General features: G+C 41.5%; 1 long non-coding RNA gene across 1 annotated transcript in view; it reads right to left on the minus strand.

Annotated features, from left to right (window-relative positions):
- Positions 1-381: 381 nt before the first annotated feature.
- The window catches only part of LOC142069580 (uncharacterized), a 64,222-nt gene continuing 43,021 nt past the window's right edge, over positions 382-21,582 (minus strand). Inside the window, exons 3-5 of the long non-coding RNA XR_012665496.1 lie at positions 4,012-4,176; positions 1,323-1,412; positions 382-491 (exon numbers count right to left, since the gene is read on the minus strand). This is a non-coding gene — a long non-coding RNA (uncharacterized LOC142069580). The remainder of the gene's footprint in view (positions 492-1,322; positions 1,413-4,011; positions 4,177-21,582) is intronic.

Here is a 21,582-nt window from a genome sequence, read left to right on the forward strand (position 1 = left end):
TCCATTTTCAAAAGCACTATATTCACGTAGGTGGCTTTGAAAATGGGATTTGGGCCTTCAAGTTACTGAGGCGATATTGAAAATGTTACACTTGGTCTCTGGGACTGAGAGTGCTGTTCTTCTCTGAAACTACAATATTGCTCCATTGTTATGTGGGGAAAACAAATTCCCCAAAGTGTAGGCTGCTACAGACAGAATGAATAGCAAACTTTACTGACTCTTTCCACAGTTTTACAGATTTTTTTTTAACTCAGGAAGAGTAATTGAAGGTCATATAACTAGTCCCTCTAGTATTACCTCCTGCATGTAGATACAACTTCTGTACAACCTCCAGGGGCGATTATATGCATTCTTTTCTTTGATGTGGAAAACAATACCTCCTTCATGCTCCCAGCATGTACTGGTCTGAGGAGAATCCCATTAGGTTTGAAGTCATATTTTTCTGTCTGGGATAGCATCACTTCAGGCATGGCTCTTCACAGTATGCATTTCTAAAATGAAGTATAAAGGATTACCATTTTAGGAATGACTGAACCACTGTAAGTATAAATACTTTGATCTTCTGGGGATTGACTCCTAAAGGAGGGTAGGCAGTGTTTGTGCCTCTGTCCTATCCCCAAGGTTTTGCCGAGGGGGGAAGTCAGAGCTCCATGGAAGTACTACCAGGAGTGGCTGCCTGAGGGGTACCATGACTCATTATATCCCTTGCCTATCCTATCCCCATAAATTCCAAGATAGTTCCATCTACCTATGGGGCTGTTTTGGTTGAATGCACATAAATCCTGATGAAATCAGGGTAGCAGGTCACTTGTGCTACTATACCTTCCCCATCAGACAGTCTTTCCACCCCTGAAGATCCTGCACTAGGTTAATACCAGCAGTACCTGCTGTGTTGCCCAAGGCTGAATCAAACTTAGGAGACATCAAAGAAAAATGCATAAGAGTATCCATTATAGCAAAAAAGTGATAGTCTATTTTCTTTGGTGTGTGGCATTGTTTCTGTTCAACTTTCCCATCAAGAGGACATATTAGTTCTCTGTATATTTAAAAAATAAAACAAACCTGCATCTAGCATTGTAACATCCCATTACCTAAAGATGAGTGGGCAATTAGGACTTTAATTTCTTTCTGTGCTGAAAAGAACTAGCTTTGCATAAGACAATTATATAATCTTATTACCCTTCAAAAGGAGAGAGGCTTTTTAACAAAATGTGTTCTAGTCATTATAAACTGTTATTTGGATCGAATCACTAGTGAAGTATTAAATCTGGAAGGAGACAAAGAAAAGAAAAGAAAGATAGAGTGAGATGCAAAGAAAATACCTCTTTCAAGATCCCACAGACTTTCATCACTGTTTGATCATAACTGCAGTGTAGAAGTTCATCCATATTTTGACACAGTAAAACGTAGATCTTTAATGAAACAACCAAACCAAAGCATTAATTTATCTAAACATTCACACATAGAATCATAGAATATCAGGGTTGGAAGGGATCTCAGGAGGTTACCTTATCCAACCCCCTGCTCAAAGCAGGACCAATCCCCAACTAAATCATCCCAGACTGGGTTTTGTCAAGCCTGACCTTAAAAACTTCTAAGGAAGGAGATTCCATCACCTCCCTAGGTAATGCATTCCAGTGTTTCACCACCCTCCTAGTGAAAAAGTTTTTCCTAATATCCAACCTAAACCTCCCCCACTCCATTACTCCATTGAGACCATTACTCCTCATTCTGTCATCTGCTACCACTGAGAACAGTCTAGAGCCATCCTCTTTGGAACCCCCTTTCAGGTAGTTGAAAGCAGCTATCAAATCCCCGTCATTCTTCTCTTCCACAGATTAAACAATCCCAGTTCCCTCAGCCTCTCCTCATAAGTTATATGTTCCAGTCCCCTAATAATTTTTGTTGCCCTCCGCTGGACGTTTTCCAATTTTTCCACATCCTTCTTGTAGTGTGGGGCCCAAAACTGGACACAGTACTCCAGATGAGGCCTCACCAATGTCAAATAGAGGGGAATGATCACGTCCCTCGATCTGCTGGCAATGCCCCTACTTATACGTCCCGAAATGCCATTGGCCTTCTTGGCAACAAAGGCACACTGTTGACTCATATCCAGCTTCTCGTTCACTGTAACCCCTAGGTCCTTTTCTGCAGAACTGCTGCCTAGCCATTCGGTCCCTAGTCTGTAGCGGGACCCTGCCATTTCCTTTTATCTGTTGCCTGTACATTTATTTGTTGCTCCTTCAGAATTTGAGTATTTTATGGTAATAGAATTAACTTTTATGCAGGTCTGCTGAGGAAAGTTATTTCATTACTTGCACGGGAAACTGTTACAAATGAGGACATCAGATATTCATAGTTCATGAAACTGGTTAGCTATCCCATTAGTACAGTCAGTTCTAAAAATAACAAAAACAATAGTCTGTCCAATATCCTCACTATCACCCTGATGATGAATAAAGTTTTGAATTTAAGGAGATGGCCAAGCAAAAATGAGGTAACAAAGCTAATTGCCTTATTCCTCATAGTCCTGGACCTGTGTTGTAATTTGAAAGCATAAACCAGTTCTATGTATTGTTCATGGGTTTTATTAAAAAGAATAAGTAAGCAAATATCAAGAGAAAATGAACGTCACTAAGAGGGTATGTCTATACTACAAACCTATGTCAACCTATATTAGGTTGACTTACAGCCACCGCAGTAATTACTGTGGTATTTCATGTCCACGTTGCCTTCCTGTTGGTGGTGCATGTCCTCACAAGGAGAGCTTCCACGACTTAAGAGGGGCAATGTGGGGGGCTGAGAGCCAGGGCTTTCAGATCCACACACAAATCCCCGCTGGGAGCTCAGCTGCACCCGGATCCCCGCCAGGAGCCCGGCTACATGGATACTTCCAGCTCCCCATGGGGAACCCAGCTGCACAGAGGCTCCCCACTCCCATAATCAGACAATCTACCCAGTGGTGGGCAACCTATGGCCTGCGGGGGCATGCAGCTCATCAGGGTAATCTGATTGCGGGCTGCGAGATATTTTGCTGACATTGACCATCCACAGGCACGGCCCCCTGCAGCTCCCAATGGCCACGGTTCACCATTCCCAGCCAATGGGAGTTGTGGGAAGTAGCGGCCAGCACGGCCAGCACATCCCTCGATCATTTGGGACGAGACTGGAAGTCCCTTCGTACACTTCGCAATTGCAATGTAGAGTTGCGTTGGTTTTGGAAATGAGACAACGAGCAGTTACATTACATTGGAATGTAGCTTTGTACCTTGCGAGTGGGATCATCTTCTCCAAAAGGCTCGGCCAAACAGCAGGAAAAAAAAACCCACAAAAACTAGGCCCTATTTCCTAAGGGATACTTGTTATCATTATTGACCTATTCATGGAGAAGCAGCAGCCAGAGGTGGAGATACACAAGGTGTTCCCTAGCATGCTTTTACTTTGACCACGAAGACTTCTTTCCAGTGATTAAAGTTTGTACTAGTAGAACTCTGACTTTCAAGGGTTTTTTTTCTGTATGGGTCAGACAACCAATGTAGCAATACCATTCTTCCTCCAACACTTTAGTTTTGTAGGCTACCACTGTAACCACCATCATGTCCTCTTTCATTTTGAAATTGGGTTTGGATATATTCAGGACTCCCCATTAGTAAACTGATTTCTAGCTTACAATATATTCATTTCTTCAGAAACTGATTTGCTGTGGCAACCTCAAAAAGTTAAAGAGGAGAAAAAAATAAACTTGCTCTGATACTTAGAAAGTGGAAATAGAACAACATCTAACTTTCATTATTTTGTGTGGTTTTAAATCTCTCTAGCTGTCATTTATATTTGATTTTATTTTACACCTTTTTCCAATTAGCTGTACAGTACAACTTCCATCTGAACTGCATTTTGCTATCAACTATTGAAATTGTCTTAATCCTCATATTTATTTTTCTAGCTGCCTATATTGTAGTCAAATTCACTTGCATTATCATCACCCTTTCATTTCTGCTCTTGGCTACTTACACTTTGATCCGTTAATTGGCTTTATGGGATTTCTGATGTTTTTCTCTCTGTTCTGTCTGAAACATGACCCGTTATGAGCCTCCTTGCTCCTGCACTCATTACGCCATCATCTACCTCCAAATCTTTCTTTATCGTTGTCTTCTTTACTTTGTAGATATCATCCTCCTAGATCAAATTACAAAGGATGAATATAAACAAATAACACAAGTATGTAGGGACAAAATTAGAAAGGCCAAGGCACAAAACAAGATTAAACAAGCTAAAGACATAAAAGGTAACAAGAAAATATTCTACAAATACATTAGAAGCAAGAAGAAGACCAAGGACAGGGTAGGCCCGTTACTCAATGAGGAAGGAAAAATAATAACAGAAAATGCGGAAACGGCAGAAGTGCTAAATGACTTTTTTGTTTCAGTTTTCATCAAAAAGTATAGTAGCAATTGGACATCAAACATAGTGAATGCCAGTGAAAATGAGGTAGGATCAGAGGCTAAAATAGAGAAAGAACAAGTTAAAAATTGATTAGGCAAGTTAGATATCTTCAAGTCACCAGGGCCTGATTAAATAGATCCTACAATACTCAAGGAGCTGACTGAAGAGATATCTGAGCTATTAGCAATTATCTTTTGAAAAGTCATGAAAGATGGGAGAGATTCCAGAGGACTGGAAAAAGGCAAATATAGTGCCAATCTATAAAAAGGGAAATAAGGACAACTAGGGAAATTACAGACCAGTTAGCTTAACTTCAATAGTTGAAAAGGAGCAAACAACTTACCAATCAATTTGCAAACACCTAGAAGATACTAAGGTGATAAGTAACAGTCAGCATGGATTTGTCAAGAAAAAATCATGTCAAACTAACCTTACAGCTTTCTTTGACAGAGTAAAAAGCCTTGAGGATAGGGAGTAAGCAGCAGATGTGGTATATCTTGACTTAGTGAGGCTTTTCATACTGTCTTGCATGACCTTCTCATAAACAAATTAAGGAAATACAACCTAGATGGACCTACTACTAGGTGGGTGCATAACTGCTTGGAAAACCATTCCCAGAGAGTAGTTATCAGTAGTTCACAGTCCAGCTCAGAGGGCATATCGAGTGGGGTCCTGCAGTGATCAGTTTGGGGTCCATTTCTGTTCAATATCTTCATCAATGATTTAGATAATGGCATACAGAGTACCGTTATAAAGTTTGTGGACGATACCATGCTGGCAGGGGTTGCAAGTGCTTTGGAGGATAGGATTAAAATTCAAAATGATCTGGATAAACTGGAGAAATGGTCTGAAATAAACAGGATGAAATTCAATATAGACAAATGCAAAGTACTTCACTTAGGAAGAAACAATCAGTTGCACATATACAAAATGGGAAATGACTGCCTAGGAAGGAGTACTGCGGAAAGGGATCTTCGTGTCATAGTGGATCACAACCTAATATGAGTCAACAGTGTAACATTGTTGCAAAAAAAGCAAACATCATTCTGGGATGTATTAGCAGGAGTGTTGTAAGCAAGATATGAGAAGTAATTCTTCTGCTCTACTCCGCACTGATTAGGCCTCAACTGGAGTATTGTGTGCTGTTCTGGGTGCCACATTTCAGGAAGGATGTGGACAAATTAGAGTGAGTCCAGAGAAGAGCAAAGGAAATGATTAAAGGTCTAGAAAACATGACCTATGAGGAACAATTGAAAAACTGGGTTTGTTTAGTCTAGAGAAGAGAAGACTGGGGTGGGGGGGCAAAACAGTTTTCACGTACATAAAAGGTTAAGACAAGGAAGAGGGAGAAAATTTGTTTTCCTTAACAGCTGAGGATAGGACAAAAAGCAATGGGTTTAAATTGCAGCAAGGGAGGTTTAAGTTGGACATTAGGAAAAACTTCTTAACTGTCAGGGTGGTTAAGCACTGGAATAAATTGCCTAGGGAGGTTGTGCAATCTCCATCATTGGAGATTTTTAAGAGCAGGGTTGGACAAAGGCCTGTTAGGGATGGTCTAGATAATACTTAGTCCAGCTATGAGTGCCGGGGACTGGACTAGATGACCTCTCAATGTCCCTTCCAGGCCTACAATTTTCATCCCTCTTCTTGATCTGAAGTGTGTTTTTGACAGCAAAATTTAAATATTTACAATTGAAACTATATGGAGAATGACTGATTTTATTATTTGCTTGAATATCAAATCATATATAAAAGTATTCACTGAAAACTTAGGACTTATGTAATCTTATATTTTCAAAGTACTTTCGACACATTGAAGTAGATGGAATTTTGATATCAGTGAAAGTGGTCATTTAACTAATTAATCCTCCACAAACCACCACATATTAAAAGTTGAAGTAACTTTTCCAAAGCAACACACACTGATTCACTGCCAGAACTAGAACTAGAAATTGCAGTTTCTGGATTCTGGCCCAAAACTAAATCCAAGGGGCCATACTGCCTTTATTACTGCATGCTGATTATGAATGAATAAGAATCTGAGTAGTGAATGTTCGATGGCTATCATGAGTTCACACTTTGTCAGCAAGATCTGAAGTCATAAGTTTACATCAGCCAATCAACAGGGTTCCTAATTTGTGGAATCCATCATTCATCAGGAATATGCAGGAAAGCCAGCAATTAATGCTAAGTGGTTAATGTAAGTACAAGATCTTGATGATATCCAAAAGGAAGACTAGCAGGAGAAGACAGGATTCTTCACCTAGTGGATGGGGCAGGAGAGCAGTAGACATGATATATCTTGATTTTAGTAAGGCTTTTGCACAGTTCCACATTACATCCTCATAAGCAAAATAGGGAAATGTGGTCTAGATTAAAATTACTGCATGGTGAGTGCACAACTGGTTGAAAGATCTTATGCAAAGAGTAATTATCAGTGGTTTGCTGTCAAACTGGGAGGGCTAATCTAGTTCTACTAGTCAATATTTTCATTAATGATTTGGATAACAGAGTGGAGAGTGCTTATAAAATTTGCAGATGACTCAATTCAGGGAGAGGTTGGAAGCACTTTGGGAGACCAAATTGGAGTGCAAAACAACCTTGACAAATTCGAGAATGGGTCTGAGTTCAACAAGATGAAATTAAAGATGAGTGCAAAGTATTTCACTTAGGAAGGAAAAATCAAATGCACAAAATAAAAATGAAGAATAACTGGCTAGGTGATAGTACTGCTGATGAAGATATGGGGTGATAGTGGATCACAAATTGAACATGAGTCAACAATGTGATGCAGCGGCAAAAAGGCTAATATTCTAGGATGTATTAACAGGAGTGTTGTATGTAAGAAATGACAGGTAATTGTCATACTCTATTCAGCACTGGTGAGGTCTCAGCTAGAGCACTGTGGCCATGTCTGGGTGGACAAACTGCAGAGAATCCAGAGGACAGCAACAAAAATGCTAAAGGTTTAGAAAACTTGACCTATGAGCAAAGGTTAAAAAAACTGAGCATATTTAGTCTTGAGGGGAAAAAGACTGAGGTGTAACCAGATAACAGTCTTCAAAATATATTAAGGGCTGTTATAATAAAAGACTGTGATCAATTGTTCTCCAGGTCCACTGAAGATAGCACAAGAAGTAATAGGCTTAATCTGCATCAAGGGAGGTTTCAGCTAGATATTAGGAAATACCTTCTGGCAATAAGGTTAGTTGAGCACTGGAATAGGCTTCGCATCGTGGTTGTGGAATAGCCATCATTGGAGGTTTTTAAGGACAAGTTGGACAACCCCCTGGAATGACCTAAGTTTACTTGGTCCTGCCTCAGTGTAGGGCTCAGGATTTGGTGACTTCTCGGGTTCTCTTCCAGCCTACATTTCTATGATCTTAAGACAGTCAAAGGGCCCAGAAAAGATCTAGGGCCTAGAGCCACAAAGGGACTTAGACGTTGCAATACTGAATATTGTAACATTTAAATTCTAGGCACCTAGAAAATCACTGGAGAATCACTGGAATCCCCAAAGCCTGAGTTAGGTGCCTTAGCTATCTGGACAATGAATGGGGAGTAACAGATGCCTGAGAATGAGACCCATCAAAGCCAGCATGCTAGGCGGGAAGCCACCTAAGTTAGCCACCGAGATGAGAACTGTGTACCCAGATGCCTAGATTGAAGCAACAGCGCACATGCATAAAGGCAGAAACACAGGCACCTAGAAAGAAAAGGAGTACTTGTGGCACCTTAGAGACTAACAAATTTATTTGAGCATAAGGTTTCGTGAGGTAGCTCACGAAACCTTATGCTCAAATAAATTTGTTAGTCTCTAAGGTGCCACAAGTACTCCTTTTGTTTTTGGGAATACAGACTAACACGGCTGCTACTCTGAAACAGGCACCTAGGAAACTTTTACCCTGAAAACTTAGGTGCTGAGTGAACTTAGGCATCTATATGGTTAGGCAGTAGCCAAGTGGGGATTCTGTGGATTAAAGTGGAGCCTATAACTGGGTTTTAGGTGCCTAAATCTTGGGTTTAGGCACCTAAGTACTTTTGGTGTCTGGCACAAGAGCTCCAGGACAAACAGTCAACAGCCTCTCCTCTCAGACATGCACACCTATTGGAAAATTGTTTTACCCAGCATCATTAGTTTGCTTCCATCTTTCTACAGGGTTATGTGGATGCTGAAACTCTCTTTAGAAACGTAAGTCTCCCTCCTCAATAAAGTATATGTGAGGAGACAACTGAAGTTGGCCACATTGGTCCTCCTAAAACTGATTTCTTTTTACAGCGATTGGCTGTGTGAAGAACACACCTGGCTCCAATCCTTCAAAATACTTTCTACTAAAATATGTAATGATGTGTGCTGGGGATAAGGAGGTGCAGAAGGAGGCACACACAACTCCCTTTCCCATCACCTTATATATATACTTATAACAGGTCACTTGCTGAATAATCTATCTCCCTGTTGAGCTAGAATCTTGACATTTACTACATTCATTCTTTGGAGGCCACTAAAAAAAATCCCCCAGTTGAATATTGCCCTTTCCATTAGAGATCACCAAAAGGTCTTCAGTCATTTTTATCAGCTGCAACCATTGTCACATCTTTGGTATTACAGGGTAGCAATTTACAAAGCAGAAGATTTTCAAAAGCACATGGCTGAGTTAGCAGTTCAACTGTCATTGAATTTCAAGAGTTATATTAATTTTTTCCATTGTGTTGGATATGAGGCCTCCAGTTTGGAAACATGAAGGTCATATGAGATTATATTTGTTAGATTTTAGGTATAAACAAATAATTTTGTTAATCATATACATATTTGTGAAAATTACATTAATTTCAAGCATTACATGATGCCACCTAAGAGATGATGTATGCATTCAATACCTGTTTTGTGTTGCATTGGGCATCTTTGATCAGAAGCTGACATTGGAGGGTTAGTTGCAAAACATCAATTTACAGAACATGACCTTATCCCACACATTACAGCTAATATGGTACTTCCATAACCCTTAAAACTGGCACAAGCAAGAACATGTTGGTGTGATACTAAAGCAACTCCCTAGTAGTTTTCCTTTGGTTTAAGGTTTGGTGAAATTAAGATATTCCAGTTTTGCTCTTCTTAGAAAAATCACAGACAGTGTTATCAAAAAGAGGATCATCTGCATATTAATTAAGCAGGGACAGATGATAAAGATAAAAGCATCTCTGTACTGTGTTCTGCTGTCTTTGCTCTAAATAAAATCACAATATTAAGAAGTTGGAGCTAGTGAGACTGAGTGAGCACAGTTGCCAACACTGAAAGCCACATCCACTGTAAAGGATCATAGCACATATATTTATAGGATTCTTTGCAACGAAAGCTACTATATATGCTAAACACAACATAATCATCCAATTGACAGTATATGGGGAACTCAAGAATGAAGACTGTAGTTATCCACACTTAAGTCTTGTCGATATGGGTAAGTTTCCTATCATAACTATACTGGAACAATTATTCTGCTACAGTTATACTGGCACACATTCCCATGTGGACACCGTATTCAAGAACAAAAGTGATTTTATTACAGAATAAAATCATTTTCATTCCAGAATAGAGTGCCCACATGAGGACATATCTCAGCATAAGTATAGCAGAATAATTATTCTAGTATAGCTATGCCAGGAAATTTTCTCATGTAGCATGCCCTGAGAAATCTGCCACGTCCCCTACTTCTGTGAATAGTGTAAATCGTTGTTACAAATGGATCTCAGTTTTACATTTCATCCATAAAACAGTTGTGGATTTGAGTCAGTGATAAGGAAGAAGGAAATCTCCCTTACTGAAAAACCAACACCACTTCTTTCAGCACCATGGGTTTTCCAAAAGGTTCCCGCATCTACCAAGGACTTTATGAATTGTGTCTTCCATAACACCAAGCAAATTATCAGTGCTTGACAAATACTAAATGACCTGGCCAAGTGCTGCTTAGTTTGTGAGTAGAGCTGATCAGGAATTTTCTAATGAACAGGTTTTCTCTGGAAAATGCTGATTTATCAAACCCAAAACATTTTGAAGAAACAAATCCGGTTTGACAAACTTTTGACAAACCACAAACAGGGTTCCAATGGAACCTGCCTGGTTTCCTGCCAGCTCACCTGGAGAGCTTCCATTTCCAAGATATGCAGGTCCCAGGCAGCCCTGCTATACAGAGTGTGACAGGGCTGGGCACCCCAGGGTTTCCAGGCTCCCTGCCTGAAGTACAGGCAGCTGCTGCCTGAAATTGACACGAATCTTGTCAGTTTCACAGCTGCCCACCACTGAGACCCTGTAGCTACCACTGTATTAAAAGGATAGATGTCTTATTCCCTGCAGCTGCTGTCTATTATGATTTTCTTGAGTCATTTTCATTGTAACTGGTATAGCACTTTCCTCAAGTAGTACATTAAAATGAACCACCATCTTCACCCCATTATCTCCACAATTCTTAAATGAACTGATTGCAACTGACCTGGTGGGAAGGGAGGGAAATATATATCCACCTTTCTTGTAGATTTTGATCTTATTATGATAGATTGTTCATTGTTCTATGAAGTAATTTCCTTTATGCAGCATTTTATTTAATTGATTTGAGAACACTGTTTGACAAAGCTTTCAGTGACTCTTTGGCATTTGTGCTGCTTTACTGAAACCCAACGTACCCAGCTTTCTTCTGTAATTTCAGCTAACTTGCAAGAGGGCACTGACTCACTTACATATTTTACCAAAGCAGATTTTAAGTCTCTTGAATTCTTTGACATCTTTAGCTTTTCTTGGTACAGAAACATTTGGAACCTATTCAAGAGCAATAATAACAGTCACTTCTTTTGTTCTTTCCAGGATACCTCTGGGTTTTACACCTGGTATTTTTCTTGTTGATAGATGGTACTACTCCATTCTGGGGATTAAAGCAGGAATGAGTCCTTTTAAAAACCAAAGTTCTTTTCTGTTATAGGCATTTAGTAGCAGCACTGATAGCTTGATCCCTTAGAGAAATTCAGGCAAGCTCCCTTCTTCCTAGGAGAAGCATGAGAGCAGCAACAAAAAACTCTGATCTCATGATTAGCAATGAAACTAGAAACCCATTTCTGTAGTTTACCAGATTGAGCAAGAAGTCTGAGAAGTAAAGTGGCTTAATTCCTTTCCTGTGCTTCAGAGGTAAGGGCCTTTTGAGCTTCCTTGTACTGGTTCAGTGCAGCATAAAGAGCTCATAACAACAGAGATCCTACAGAAAGAGAGACAGCCAGATCCTGCTAACAATGTCTCTTCTGGTGAAAATTAGAGATCAATAGATATTAAAATGCCTAATGTACTTGATTGAATTCCATAGAAGAGTGACAATCAAGTCACCTAAAGTTATCTGGTATTTAGGAAATAAGTTTGTGTTCTTCTATACCTGAACTTACAACCCAAAAGTATAGGAGTCTATTACAAGTTTTCTTTTATCAGTATCCATTATCATTATCAGAACATTCCTGTAAAAAACAAGAACATGAAAAGAAGAGATAAAAGGAGAACAGTGAAGAATAAAAAATGTTTTCTACAAATGACTTCAAAAATATATAAATTAGAGATTGCACTATCTGGAAAAGGTCTGTATAATTTAACAAACTGTAAGCAATAGGATGTTCATAATCATCCTGACGTATTTACTAGAGAATCATATCCTAGCTAGGAAATTCTGTAGAATAATTCTAAAACCTATATAATTCTATATTAAATTCTATCTGTTTTTAGAATAATTTACTCAGAATTGCATTGGCTTCATCCCTGTTCAGTTCTCACCCAACCACTCCAGATACAAAGGGCCTAGGTCCATTCTGCTCCTACAAAACCGTAATGTGGGATTCCTTTAATGAATCCAACCCAAGTGAAGCAACTTCCACTGGACACATTCTGCAGCTCGATCAGCTGTGGCACACAGAAAATACCTTTTTCATATCTGGCACACAGATGCTCTAGCTTCTATTTACTAGTGCTGAAGAGCCAGTGTATGGCTCCACTAGTAAATGCTCCCCGCACATCAGGGAAGCAGTACTGGCTTCCGTAGGGTCCACAGAATGGTTTTATTGCTCCCTTTACCCCAATGTCAAGCCCAACTATTGAAATAAAAGATTTTTATGAAGTTTGTAAGGCAATGCCAGCTTTGGAGAAAGACAAGTACAATTGCAATCTCCCTGAGGGCAAGTCTACACTACAGCACTACATCGTCACAGCTGCACCAATGCAGCTGCACCACTGTAGCACATCTGGTGAAGACACGCTATGCCAACAGGAGAGTGTTCTTCCATTGGCATAATAACCCCACCTGTGCGAGAAGTGAAAGCTATGTTGCGGGGAGAGCATCTCCCACTGACATAGTGCCAGCGTGGACAGCATGATATGTGCGTCACTTGTGGAAGAGGCTTTTTCACACCCCTGATCAACATAAGTTATATTGACTTAGGCTGTATGGTAGACCTGAGTTCATGCAGGAATCTTGGATATACAATCTGGTCCTTGGGACTTGTTCTTTAATTTATCAGATTCTGTTCTGACATCACAATTTCCAAGTGTGTCTCCATCTTCACTACCTGAAAAGAATAGATCTGGAGCAGGTATCTCCCCAACATCCTGTTTGATGAAGACTGATGTAAATGTAACAACATCCATGGAGAGGTCATCCACAGGGAGTTGAACCCAGGACCTCTGGAGCCCAGGGTTTGTCTCCATAGTAGCTGCATTTAACTACATTTATCTGATATGATCTAAACCAATATACACCCTCTTAAAAACAATCCAAGTGCATCCACCTAGGGGGTTGCACCAGTTTAACTAAATATGTTAATAAACCACGAACATGGTGTGTAGACTAGCCCGTTAAGCATCTACTGCTTTATCTTAAGAACCAGGTATTAGGATACTCACATGGTCCAGTCACTAGACAGAGACAAGGAGCCACAACGTGTTAACGTAAGTGAAACAAATATATATATATATATATATAATTTAGCTTCAGGTTTCAGAGTAACAGCCATGTTAATCTGTATTCGCAAAAAGAAAAGGAGTACTTGTGGCACCTTAGAGACTAACCAATTTATTTGAGCATAACTTTCATGAGCATAACTTTCATGAGCATAGCATTTATTTGAGCATAACTTTGTCATTGTACACTTAAATAGCCACCATGCGGTGTCGAGAAAATTCTCTCTTTTTACTTTGATTTTAAGTTTTAGTCAGTAGCTTCCTCATTCTCTTTTTTCGATACCACTTTTTAAAGTTTAGTGTTGCAGTGACAGTTATGAGTACCATTCGTACCTCAGGTTTCAGAGTAGTAGCCGTGTTACTCTGTATTCGCAAAAAGAAAAGGAGTACTTGTGGCACTTTAGAGACTAACAAATTTATTTGAGCATAAGCTTTTGTGAGCTACAGCTCACTTCATCGGATGCATTCAGTGGAAAATACAGTGGGGAGATTTATATACATAGAGAACATGAAACTGGGTATTACCATACACACTGTAACAAGAGTGATCACTTAAGGTGAGCTATTACCAGCAGGAGAGCGGGGGTGGGAGGGAAACTTCTGTAGTGATAATCAAGGTGGGCCATTTTCAGCAGTTGACAAGAATGTCTGAGGAACAGTGGGGAGTGGGGGGGGGTGAGAATAAACATGGGGAAATAGTTTTACTTTGTGTAATGAACCATCCACTCGCAGTCTTTATTCAAGCCTAAGTTAACTGTACCCAGTTTGGAAATTAATTCCAATTCATCAGTCTCTTCTTGGAGTCTGTTTTTCCCCATGTTTATTCCCCACCCCCCACTGTTTCTCAGACGTTCTTGTCAACTGCTGGAAATGGCCCACCTTGATTATCACTGCAAAAGGTTTCCCCCCTTCCCCCGCTCTCCTGCTGGTAATAGCTCACCTTAGGTGTCAGAGTAGCAGCCATGTTAGTCTGTATTCGCAAAAAGAGAAGGAGGACTTGTGGCACCTTAGAGACTAACAAATTTATCTGAGCATAAGCTTTCGTGAGCTACAGCTCACTGTATCCGATGAAGCTCACAAAAGCTTATGCTCAAATAAATGTGTTAGTCTCTAAGGTGCCACAAGTACTCGTTTTCTTTTCACCTTAGGTGATCACTCTCGTTACAGTGTGTATGGTTAACACCCATTGTTTCATGTTCTCTGTGTATATAAAATCTCCCCACTGTATTTTCCACTGAATGCATCCAATGAAGTGAGCTGTAGCTCACAAAAGCTTATGCTCAAATAAATGTGTTAGTCTCTAAGGTGCCACAAGTCCTCCTTTTCTTGATTCCTACCTCAGTGACGATCAATTTAATTATGGTTGCTGTTGTTCAGTCACTCACCTCTAGTTATTCTTGAGCTGACTCCTATTTTGTGGTGAGCTCCTGAAGAGATTTATTTTCCTAGGGAGATAAATTTAGCTTCCTACAACTCTTCATCATTGGTGCCAATACATGTCCATGAGCATGGGCTCCTCCCTATCACACCTCTGAAGTTTATTTTTTTTTCTAGCTCTTCCATGAGATCCCTCAGTTTAGCACTTAGTAGAAAAGTCAGATAGTTCCTATAATCATTACCCAGTTGGTTACTGATATGTCTCATTATCAAACTATCACCACAGCACGTGTGTGACAAATGAAGGGGGGGAGGGGGCGAGGAGATCCCTTTTATGGACACCCAGCCAGCCAGTTAGCTATAAAGTCCCTCTTGGTGGCTGCTTGCTTTACGTTGTTCTCTCTGGACTGCAGGGACACAGAGCAGCAATGCTATAAGCAGGAATGCTGTGTAAGGTTTGAACCAGGTATGAAAAATTATCTTCCATACCTAGAAGGAATCATTAGGACATGGAATGTTTAGCTAGACACAGTCAGGTTTATTTCTTTATTTTGGCTTGTGGATCTCCTCTGTGCTAACCCCAGACGTTCTGGTTGCTTGTAACCTTTAAGCTGAACCCCCAAGAAAGCTATTTTGGGTGCTTAATTTTTGGAATTGCTCCTTTAAAATCTAGCAAAAGCCTAAGTTCCAGATGTATTTTCTTCCTTTTTGTTTCTAATAAAATTTACCTTTTTTAAGAACAGAATTGGATTTTTGGTGTCCTACGAGATTTGTGCATATGTTTTATAATTAGCTGGTAGAAACAACTAATTTCCTTTGTTTTCTTTCTCAGCTCTTCCCTGGAGAAGAGTGAAAGGGTTTAAGCCGTAAAATAAATCTGTTCCTACAGTTCAGCTACTCTGGCCTCATGACTCATGATTAAGGTTACGATTTTGTCATTGACATTTTTAGAAAAAGTCACGAACAGGTCACAGGCAAAGTCATGGACAGGTCACAGGACAGGCCACAGGTCACAGGCAAAAGTCACACACAGGTCACAAGTCACGGACAGGTCATGGACAGGTCACAAAAATTCACGGAAGCCGTTACCTATCCCTGACTTTTACTAAAAGTGTCCATGACAAAAAAGGGGAGGGAGGAGGGTCCAGCACCCTGCCCTGCTGTGGCTGGGAGGGACCCCTGCCTGTGGTGGCTGGGGAGCTGCAGGGGATCCCCTGCCACCTGGGGACTGGGGAGCTCTGGGGGATTCCACCCCCTAGGTAGCTACTGATTCCACCACCACCACGCACCAGCTGCAGCTGGGGAGCTCCGGAGGTCCCAAGCACACGCAGGGACTCGGGAGCGCCAGGGGTCCCCAGCACCCATGGGGCCTGAGGAGCTCTGGGGGATTCCCGTGCACCTGTGGTGGCTGGGGAGCTGTGGGGGTCCCCTGCCACGAAGTGGCGGGGGTCGACCGCAGCTCCCGGCCACCACGGGAGGTGGGGGTAGCCTGCAGCTCCCAGCCACTGCTTGCTGAAGTCACGGAGGTCTGTGGAAGTAACGGATTCCATGACCTCCATGACCAAAGCATAGCTTTACTCCTGATGCTGTAGCTGGACTATGAAGGTCGCAAGCTGCTTGCACTGGGTATATACAGACCCAACTTAGCTACAAGGCAAATACAGTGGTCAGACATTCTGCACTCAGTGACAGAAACTGTGTAGCCCACCCTCTGAATAATTTGCTGCTAGTCTTCTACTTCCACAGTTAAGCTGCCGCTTTTTACTTTATGACTGGTTACGAGGCTGAATAAAATTTCCTCTTTATCTTCGAGTTAGAAACTTACTTTTTGTTTATTTAATAGATTTACTTTGCTCCAGTAACAACCAAATTTTAAAGTCTACTCTCCCAGAGTGCTGAATTCCCACTCAGGCTACCACAACTACACTGCAGCTGGGGGGTGTTATTTGCTTCTCATTTAGGTGTATCCATGCTAGTTTTAATCTAACTAGCTCACTAAACATAGCAGTGAGGTGAGGGCATGGTGGCATGGGCTTCAGCACAGGCTGTACAAACCCACATGGCCCCCTGGATATATACTCACATTATTACCACACTGCAGTACACATTAGCGCATCCTAGCTGATATTTTTAGATGAGCTAGTTAGGTTAAAGCTAGCTCAGGTATGTCTGTGTACACTGCATATTATGACCCCAGTCTCAATGTAGATGCTGCTTCAGTCCAGTATCCACTCAGTTCAAACATTGTTTCTAACTTTGGGTCTTCTGGTTGAGTTTTGAAAGGGTTTTAATAAATGTTGCATAGTTTTAAAATCTTCTGGTGGCCTTGTTTACATAATCAGATTTTTATTCAGATACCACTTACTAATTTCTTGTTTAAATAAAAATATGGAGGGACTTAGTTAAATGAAAGGTACAGTCATTTCTAGTGTAGAATCAGATAAAAAAAAGTCTGTGTTGGTTTCCAATCCATCAAGTAAAGCACATCAAATCTAATTTTAAGGCCCTAATTGTGATGCCATTAAATCAATGGCAAAACCCGCTTTTCACTTCAGAGGATTAAAGATTGGGCCTAACTCTTTGTGAACCCCAAACTCTTTCAGAGGCCTAGAAAAGGCTTTTTTTTTAATCCATAAGCTGGAAGGATCACAAAAATCAACCAAGTATATCTCTATTATTGGGAAAGGTCCTAGAAGGCCAGACTGGAGCTACCCCTTGTATTCTTAAAGCTCAGAATTTAAAGGCAAAAATGGGAGTGCTCCATATCTGAAATATGTTCTGCAGAAATCACAATGGGACTCTAATCCTGGTTGGCACATCTAGAGGCTACCATAATACAAAATATCAGAACAGTGCAAAATTTCTATGTATAAAAATTGGAAAGTGTTGTATTTATTTTGATGGGCTCTTGATCGGACACATATTGATTTCACTGGGTGACAAGTACCAATAAAATGCATTAAAACTAAGCAGGTAATTTAGGGTTTATTTTGTTTATGTTTGTGGCATATTTTTTCACAGGACTAAATACATGGCTTTATCTTTTTAAATATACTTCACGTGAATATATGCTTGCCAAAAAATGAGGCTATTATGTACATTACAATTGCCCTGGGGAATAGTAAAATTATTTGATTGTGTACAGCATGTACTGTGTTGCTAACCTCTGGCTCGCCACTCTGTCAAATGGCATTGGGTGAACAAAATTCCCTGAGACAATTAAAATATCGATATTTGTTATTTTGTATACAGTCACATTTCCATGTGATTTGTTAAAGAAGAAATAGAAAAAGAAACAACCAGATAAATAGGTGGAGACCCATTTGTTTTTGAATCCATCGTAATTAATAGGAACACTAAGGATTAGAAATTAACATATATCTAGCACTAAAAGAAGTGCTTGGCTTTTTAAATAGAAAGTAAAGAAGTTACAATCTAAAATTATCAAAACAAGACTGGCCTGAATTAATGGATTACAACAAGGCTGAGGGAAAATTATAACAAGAGGAATGAAAGGCAGGAGGAAGGAATACATGGAAACACGATATGAGGTTGTTTGTACTGTACAGTTGTGTTAGGGACTAGCTTCTTGATTCTAGATTTGCTTTAATTTCATTTAAATCTGTGTTTTACATTAATTTAGGTGATCACTGATTGAGCAATGTTTGGGGGAGGGACAGATTGAACACTAGGAAAGGGGAACAAAGAGTCTTGTGTGAAGAACGTAGAACTGAAAATGGAGTCCTTCAGTTACCAGCAGGGGCAACTCTTGGGACCACCTCTCCCTCAACAAGACCCAAAGACAACAGGAACTGGATGTGAAAAAGTTACTGGTGGTTCCATCCAACTGCCAGCCCACATCACTTGAGGGCTACAGAGAGAAGTAAATGGAATAAATGTAGCAATGGCAAAACTTTCAATGTCTGTTATACACCTGTGTTAGTCATTTATCTACGAAATTCTTTTCCTCAAGTCTCTCAGACTTGGATGCTCTTGTCATTGAAGGGTTTGTGAAGATTCAAAGCAGGCTGCGCAGCGGGGACAGAAGGACGGCGAAGAAATTTGGCAGCTTGTGACCTCCAGAAGAAGAAAGGAGAGCTTCCATACACTAGCAATGCAGATACAGGTAAGCAACCGTTTTCATGTTCTCTCCACAGGTACTAATGCGGAGAGTGGACTAGATGATACATCTGAGGGAAGGGAACAGAAGGAGACTCCGCCGATTGGAAGGCATGAGATGCACTGTCCTAGAGATGGGGGTTCCATGACCACCGCTCCCAAGAGAAGGAGGCAGGTGGCGGTGGTCGGGGACTCCCTCCTCAGGGGGACTGAGTCATCTATCTGCCGCCCTGACCAGGTAAACCGAGAAGTCTGCTGCTTGCCAGGAGCTAAGATTAGCAATGTGATGGAGACACTGCCAAGACTCATCAAGCCCTCGGATCGCTACTCCTTCCTGCTTCTCCATGTGGGCACCAATGGTACTGCCAAGAATGACCTTGAGCGGATCACTGCAGACTATGTGGCTCTGGGAAGAAGGATAAAGGAGTTTGAGGAGCAAGTGGTGTTCTCGTCCATCCTCCTTGTGGAAGAAAAAGGCCAGGGTAGAGATCATTGAATCATGGAAGTCAACGAATGGCTATGCAGGTGGTGTTGGAGAGAAGGCTTTGGATTCTTTGACCATGAGATGGTGTTCCAAGATGGAGGAGTGCTAGGCGGAGACGGGCTCCACCTAACGAAGAGAGAGAAGAGCATCTTCGCAAGCAGGCTAACCTAGTGAGGAGGACTTTAAACTAGGTTCACTGGGGAAGGAGACCAAAGCCCTGAGGTAAGCGGGGAAGTGGGATACTGGGAGGAAGCACAGGCAGGAAAGCGCAAGAGGGGAGGGCTCCTGCCTCATACTGAGAAAGAGGGATGATCAGCGAGTTATCTTAAGTGCCTATACACAAACGCAAAAAGCCTGGGAAACAAGCAGGGAGAACTGGAAGTCCTGGCACAGACAAGGAATTATGATGTGATTGGAATAACAGAGACTTGGTGGGATAACTCAAATGACTAGAGTACTGTCATGGATGGATATAAACTGTTCAGGAAGGACAGGCAGGGCAGATAAGGTGGGGGAGTTGCATTGTATGTAAGAGAGCAGTATGACTGCTCAGAGCTCCGGTATGAAACTGCAGAAAAACCTGAGTCTCTGGATTAAATTTAGAAGTGTGAGCAACAAGGGTGATGTCGCGGTGGGAGTTTGCTAGAGACGGCCGGACCAGGCGGATGAGGTGGACAAAGCTTTCTTCTGGCAACTAACAGAAGTTACTAGATCTCAGGCCTAGGTTCTCATGGGAGACTTCAATCACCCTGATATCTGCTGGGAGAGCAATACAGCGGTGCACAGACAATCCAGGAAGTTTTTGGAAAGTGTAGGGGACAATTTCCTGGTGCAAGTGCTGGAGGAACCAACTAGGGGCAGAGCTCTTCTCGACCTGCTGCTCACAAACCGGGAAGAATTAGTAGGGGAAGCAAAAGTGGATGGGAACCTGGAAGGCAGTGACCATGAGATGGTCGAGTTCAGGATCCTGACATAAGGAAGAAAGGAGAGCTACATCATTGGGCTCAATGGGTAGTGATCAATGGCTCCATGTCTAGTTGGCAGCCGGTATCAAGCGGAGTGCTTCAAGGGTTGGTCCTGGGGCCAATTTTGTTCAATATCTTCATTAATGATCTGGAGGATGGCGTGGATTACACCCTCAGCAAGTTTGCAGATGACACTAAACTGGGAGGAGAGGTAGATACGCTGGAGGGTAGGGATAGGATACAGAGGGACTGAGACAGATTAGAGGATTGGGCCAAAAGAAATCTGATGAGGTTTAACAAGGACAAGTGCAGAGTCCTGCACTTAGGATGGAAGAATCCCATGCACCGCTAAAGACTAGGGACCGAATGGCTAGGCAGCAGTTCTGCAGAAAAGGACCTAGGGGTTACAGTGGACGAGAAGCTGGATATGAGTCAACAGTGTGTCCTTGTTGCCAAGAAGGCCAATGGCATTTTGGGCTGTAAATGTAGGGGCATTGCTAGCAGATCAAGGGACGTGATCATTCCCCTCTATTCAACATTGCTGAGGCCAGCACACCCCTTGGCTTGCGCCACTTCCCGCAGCCCCCACTGGTCTGGAGCAGTGAAACGCAGCCAGTGGGAGCTGCTATCGGCCAAACCTGCGGATGCAGCAGGTAAACAAACCGGTCCAGCCCGCCAGGGGGCATACCCTGGTGGGCTGTGGGCCAAAGGTTGTGGATCCCTGTTATAGACTCATAGACTTTAAGGTGAGAAGGGACCATAATGAGCATCTAATCTGACCTTCTGCACATCACAGGACAAAGAACCTCACCCACCCATACCTGTAATAGGCCCCTGACCCCTGCTGAGTTCCTCCAACCATGATTCAAAGACTACAAGTTACAGAGAATACCCTATTTACTCTAGTTTAAACCAGCAAGTGAGCCGTGCCCCATGCTGCAGCAGAAGGCAAAAAACCCACCCCAGTATAATGATCTTGGGGTACATTAACAAACCAGTGAATGAGAAAGGAATACAACTTTAATAAAACAAACTTGAGAGCATCTGTAGTGAACTGCTGCATGCAGCCATGAGGTGTTCTCAACCCCCGCCTCTAGGGCACATCTCCAAATTCCTATGTTCATAATAATGTCCCTTATGAAGGAGCATCTCTAAATGATGATCTTCTACAAACATATCTCTACATCTTTCCTCTTAAAGAAAAAACTAAATAACTC

This window comes from Caretta caretta, chromosome 1 (genome assembly GCF_965140235.1).
Source record: "Caretta caretta isolate rCarCar2 chromosome 1, rCarCar1.hap1, whole genome shotgun sequence".
NCBI classification, from domain to species: domain Eukaryota; kingdom Metazoa; phylum Chordata; order Testudines; family Cheloniidae; genus Caretta; species Caretta caretta.